This window comes from Triticum aestivum, chromosome 6B (assembly GCF_018294505.1).
Source record: "Triticum aestivum cultivar Chinese Spring chromosome 6B, IWGSC CS RefSeq v2.1, whole genome shotgun sequence".
Taxonomy (NCBI): domain Eukaryota; kingdom Viridiplantae; phylum Streptophyta; class Magnoliopsida; order Poales; family Poaceae; genus Triticum; species Triticum aestivum.
The window spans coordinates 585,942,979-585,949,128 of NC_057810.1; the positions used below are offsets into that span (position 1 = coordinate 585,942,979).

Consider the following 6,150-nt stretch of genomic DNA (forward strand, 5'->3'; position numbering starts at 1 on the left):
GAATGTGCAAACTTGCATTGAAAAAAGAGGTGTTTGATTGTCTCGTTATGAGTACAAAAACAACACTTCTTACTTCCTGGCCAGTTGCGTCGTGCAAGGTTGTCTTTGGTTTGCACAACACCTCTACGGAGATACCACATGAATATTTTTACTTTTAGTGGAATCTTTGCCTTCCAGATTTTCTTGCTAGTGCTCTTCGGTACCTTAGAATGCGTGAGCGCACGATACATAGAGTCTACCGTGAAAGACCCCGATGTAGTAAGGTTCCAGCAAAACACATCACGGCCTTGCGTCAGGTTAATCAGATCCAGACGGGATAAGAGAATATGCCATGACATAAGTCGGGAGCCAACCAAATCCCGCCTGAACGAAATGTTCGGCGGGGATGAGCTGAGCACCTGCGCAATAGTATTGTTCTTATCGCGAGCAATGTTGTACAAGGCTGAATATTGTTCTCGGAGACTGGCATTGCCTAGCCAGATGTCTTCCCAGAAACTAATCTCCGACCCGTCCTTTATCGCGAAAGACCCAAAGCGAAAGAGTTGTTTCTTTGCCGCCATTAGGCTAGCCCAAAAGTGTGAGTCGCCAGGTTTCCAAAATGCCTGAGACACCGCCTTTTGGCCTAGATACTTGTTGCGCAGCATGGTTTGCCAAACACCATCCTCAGTAAGAAGTTTGAACAACCATTTACTAAGTAGGACCTCATTCTTGACCTGCAGGTCATGAATTCCAAGGCCACCTTGGTATTTCGGCCTACAAACCACACTCCATTTGGTCAGCCGGTATTTTTTCTTTTCACCATCTACTTGCCAAAAGAATCTGGACCTAAAATAGTCCAATCTTTGCAAGACCCCTTTTGGGAGTTGGAAGAAAGAAAGCATATAGAGAACCATATTTGTGAGGACAAAGTTTATCAAAATCAGCCGTCCTCCAACTGAGAGCAACTAGCCTTTCCAACTGCTCAACCGTTTCTCTAGCCTCTCCTCTACATGCTTCCACTCCGCAATGGTGAGACGTCGATAATGAATCGGTATTTCCAGATATTTGATCGGGAATAGGCCAAGTGCGCAACCAAATAGGTCTGCGTAATCGGCCGCTACCTCGATGGCTTCTCCAAAGCAGAACACTTCGCTTTTATGGAAGTTAATTTTAAGACCTGACGTTTGCTCAAACGCTGACAATAGGAGTTTCATGTTTCGAGCCTTGTCGAGGTCATGTTCCATAAAAAGTATTGTGTCATCTGCATATTGCAGAATAGAGAGGCCACCATCCACAAGGTGTGGCACTACCCCAGCAATTTGCCCGTCCTGCTTAGCGCGCTCAATCGAAATAGCCAACATGTCAGCCACAATGTTAAATAACATTGGGGACATGGGATCACCCTGTCGTAGTCCTTTTTTTGTCTCGAAGTAATGACCTACATCATCATTGACTTTGATGGCCACGCTACCTCCAGTTACAAAATTTTGGATCCACTGGTACCATTTTTCAGAGAAACTTTTCATCCTTAGGGTCTGTTGGAGGAAATACCATTTGACATTGTCATAGGCTTTTTCAAAGTCAATTTTGAATACTACTCCACTTAGGTTTTTCGATGTATCTCATGGACGATCTCATGCAGGATTACTACACCATCAAGTATATTCCTTCCTTGCATGAAAGCCGTTTGAGATGGTCGTGCCGAAGTGTGCTGGTAACCTCACCAACTAGCCAAAGAGGTTACCACACACCAGGTGTTGCATACAACCAAACACCATGCCTTGGGTTTGTCCACTAACATGCAGGCAACCAAACACCAGGCAGTGTGGTTCAGCCCATGCAGGTAAGAGGGCATGCAGGTAACCAAACAACTTACATATGGTGAATTTGAGGCTGCATTTGCATAGCCAGGATGAGTTAAGAAGGCTATGCAATGTAGTTACTGTAGCCTACAACAACCAAACACGTCCTTAGTATGTGCGTGGTTTGGATAAATCATGGGAAGCGGAAGCACTACGTCAAAGTTAGACCTCTTCCAAAGTATTGGTGCTAAGTGAGGTGTTAAGTGCATTAAAATATTTAGCAACTAATATCCGCAATGCATGGGTGCTTAGCTTTTGTATCTAAGCCATCTTTATTTAATTGTTTGGTGACAAAACTCCTTCATGTACTGGTTGATAGTCTTTTTGCATAGTTTCACGTGCTTAGCATTGGTTTTTCTTGGGGTCACTATAATACTCTCTCTCCTCTTTAATTGCTTTGCCACATCATTTTTCTTCCTATGTGGCACCCTTGGCACCTGTCCATCATGGAGCATTGGGAAGGGCCTTAGGCTGCTACCAATGCATGGGTGCTTAGATGAGGTGCTAAGCACATTAAATAGCTTAACAACTATACTCTCCAATACATAGGCGCTTAGCTTATGGTTGCTAAGTTTGCTTCATTTGATGATTTAGTAACTAAATCTCTTTATGTATTGGTGGGCTAGCTTCCTTTAAAATATTTTGCCTAAGTTCACATGCTTAGCATTGTTTTTTTCTGTGATCACCACACTCATCTCTCCCCTCTTAAATAAATTGCCACATCAATTTTTTTTACCTATGTGAAAGGCTTAGCACCTGTACAAGGTGAAGCATTGGAAGGAGGCTTAAGGCTAGTTGCTACTGGTTGCATTGGTGGCTGGTAACTCGTACTCACGGGGATTGGTCGTTAGCTTAGCTGCATTCACGGGGACACACGACGTGATCAAGGGGTCCATTTGTGGATTGTTTGCGGGCTCTCAACGTGCAGACAGGTAAACACGACACGCGCAATGATTAGAGCACACTCCGAGATGGTTAATTTAACTCTTAATTTAGCCCAGTGGTGGCTGCGCAGAACTAGCCGGCGCACCAAACTCGATTGGTGCCATCAGCTCTCGCGCCATCGTCGCCGTGTGCGCTCCAACTCAAACTACTGCACCACACCAGCAAGTGGTTGTGGAGTATTCTCGCAAACTGAAGAAAAAACAGAAAGGGGCAATTAGTTGTACAGTATTAAAAACGATCGAGGAATTACACGTGTAGAGAGGGGTTCTTGACTTCACCTTCCCACGCACACAACGTGGATGTTTGTTTAGGTACCAGAGCTAGCGACGGAGGCGGCACGGGGAACATGTATACATCAATCGTTCGATATATACATACGCCAGTGCCGTGATCATACAAGTATCGACTAGTATGAATATGTTATCTTGCAATCAATATCCTTCTACTGTCTTGTTCTGTTGTTCATGATCACACCCTGCCGGTGCAATATATAAGTACGAGACTTGCTTTTGGGCGGCTGATGTAGGTAGTAGCTCGGTCTCCTGTCTACGCTCACAGCGGGAGAAATCACTATTTTGACCTTATAGGTGAAGATTAGCACGGATTGACCTCTTTGAAAAATATTTTCAAATCTGATTTTCTTTGGTCACGTCAAGGTCCCTCGCGTTTTGATTGCACCGCAGACGCCACAATCAATGGCATTTAGCCCTGACCCACACTTACCCATGTGGCAAACGCCATATTCCTTGGGGTTTGGCAATAGATGCATAAATGTGGAGCAATGCTATACGTACAAATAACTACAGGGTTTTACAACGAAGGATTAACTTGTGTGTTTGTGATTTGTCAATAGGTCGTGGAGCCGGTCCATCCCCTGAAAATCGAAGGGGGGGGGGGGGGGGGGGGGGGGGGGGCAAGTTTGTGATTGTTCAGTAGATGATAAAAGTTTGTAAAATTCTGTATTTGTTTGTACACCTAGCATTTTTTCATAAATGTGTCCTTGTCTGGCCTAGCTAAAGCTACCGCGAGCTGGCTGGCTAGATCGTTTGGGCAAGCTTGCATGTTAGTATCAAACTTGCGTTTGGGGTAAACGCCATATTCCTTGGGCAAGCTTCCATGTTAGTATTATTTCTTCTTTCCATGCAAACGATGTGCTCAATACAAGAGTCCATGACACGTTGCACGTATTGTGAGCGGAACGGGAAGTGCCTTCTTTTAATTATCACTCAGTGCATTCTCGAACTCGGTGCTGCTAATCGCATGTAAAGATTCCAACCCCGCATGCGATCTCAACCCAACTCTTCGTCGCCTGTACTACTCTCCGCACATTCATGACGGTCACCCGCCCTCGGACATGATTGGACGCAGCCATTGTATTGCAAATTTTCTTTGACATGAGCTCCCAGTTAGCCTTAGCTAAGCTAGGCTAGGAAATATTTATGTGTGTCACCAAACGCCAAGGATTATGGCGTTTACCCCAAACGCCAAGTTTAGTGGCGTCTCCCCTTTGCCACATGAGCGCCAACTGGATAAGTGTGGGTCAATGCCAAACGCCATTGGCTGTGGTGTCTCTAATGCAATCCAAACATCAGGGATGTTGGCGTGACCAAAAAGGTCGAATTCGAAAGTATTTTTAAAACGGGATCAATTCCTGCTAATCTCCGTGTATAAGGTCAAAACAGAAATTTCGTCCGCTCGCAGCACTATTGTTTACCTCTAGTTCTATGCATGCAAGCGTGGTGGCGAGGACTTCAAGCCGTGTTTCAGCCTTTCACGCAGGCCTCTGCCACGAGGTTACAATACGTTTGACCACGTGAAAATGTTAATGTGGCTACGTGGAGCTCCAACCCACTGGCAGACCTGCGACAGCACTTAATACACAGGACACAAAAGCTTTGATGCAGCGTAGCTCGCTGCTGAAGATCTGCCTAACAACAACAGGCGCCATCAGAGTGATGAGATAGACAGACAGTACTGCTTGTTTTGACAGGCACGAGATTTTCAAAAAGAGTAAAATACAAGTGTAGTTGTGGAGTATTCTCGCGAAAAAAATGAAGAGCCAAGTGCAGTGGCGGAGCTAGCATTTGACATCTGGATGGTCCGCCTCAAAAAAATTTGACAACAACTATGAATGTGAATGACGTAACTAATTGTCAGTATCACATAGAAATAGATCAATATGGTCTTACGAACACACTAAAATTTACATGCAAGTCTCACTTTTGCATAAACGAAGCCTAAAAAGTACATATGTTGAGATAGTGCACAACAAAACAAATAGAAGCAATGGTTACGCGAGCAAATTGGTTGATGGGTTAATCTGGAGAGGTTTCATGACCGATAAGATATATGCTCTTTGGATTTTGTCTTTCTATAGTACTCCCTCCGTACCTAAATCGTTTTGGTAGGCTGGTTTAGCATACTAAAAGTCTAAAATAACTTATATTTAGGTGCAGAGTAAGTAGTATATAACTGATCTGAACAAGGTCCTTCACAAGCCATGCTTGTTGTTAATTAAAGTGTTTTTATAATTAATCTGAATGAAATTTCTTATTCATGCAACTAGCTGTTCTCCCCATTAATTTTTTCTATCCATTCATTCAAAAGATGAAGATCGCCGTCGTCGCAAAACATAAATCAAAAATTGGGTAATTGGGGAATGGGCGAATGGTACCTCAAATCAGTCCGAGCTGAGTGCTGGAGTGCCGACTGGGTGGCTGCCGCCGGCTTGCAGAAGCGCCGGGCGGTCGGGTCAGGGCAGGGTCCCGTCCAGGGGCGGTGGCGAGGCTAGCACCGAGCGCCGGGCAGGCCGCGGGCGCGGCAGAGAAGCAGGGGCGTAGGAGCCTCCTAGGCGGCTGCGTTTCTGGCGACCGGCGAGGGCGGTGAGGCAGGCGGAGGCGGCGATGGGCGGCTGGCGGCTGGGCATCGGGCAGGTTCTCTTGGTGCATCAGGCAGACAGGCTGCGTATGCGTGGAGGACGTGGATTTTGTCTAACACTATGCGCGCACAACTTGTATCCTCGCCACCCATCCAGCATGCAGTCCCATCAGTGTGGCCCATCAAATTTTCAGCCATGCATGGTATTCGACCCTCACATGAGGGGCTAGCGTGTGTATATCAGACCGTATTGAAACAGATGCGGGGCCAGGGCCTATAGGTTCCTGACACACATGTCTTTTAGATTCCTGACCGCCATGTACTACCATCAAGGCATCAACTGTACTACAACCTTGTTGGGATTTAAAAATCGAACACGGGAGATGGCAGTGGGCTAGCTACCTTGGTTGCATGGGATTTAAAAGTTCTTCCTATAACTGATGAATAAAGATGTCTTAATGTTCCTTAAATATGTTTGTATATGAGC

General features: G+C 45.5%; 1 long non-coding RNA gene across 1 annotated transcript; it reads right to left on the reverse strand.

Annotated features, from left to right (window-relative positions):
* Window positions 1–2,721: 2,721 nt before the first annotated feature.
* On the reverse strand, window positions 2,722–5,804 carry LOC123134505 (uncharacterized). Its single transcript, XR_006465655.1, has 2 exons — window positions 5,461–5,804; window positions 2,722–2,975 (listed from the first exon to the last, which is right to left on the reverse strand). It is a non-coding gene; the product is annotated as an uncharacterized lncRNA (long non-coding RNA).
* Window positions 5,805–6,150: the final 346 nt, after the last annotated feature.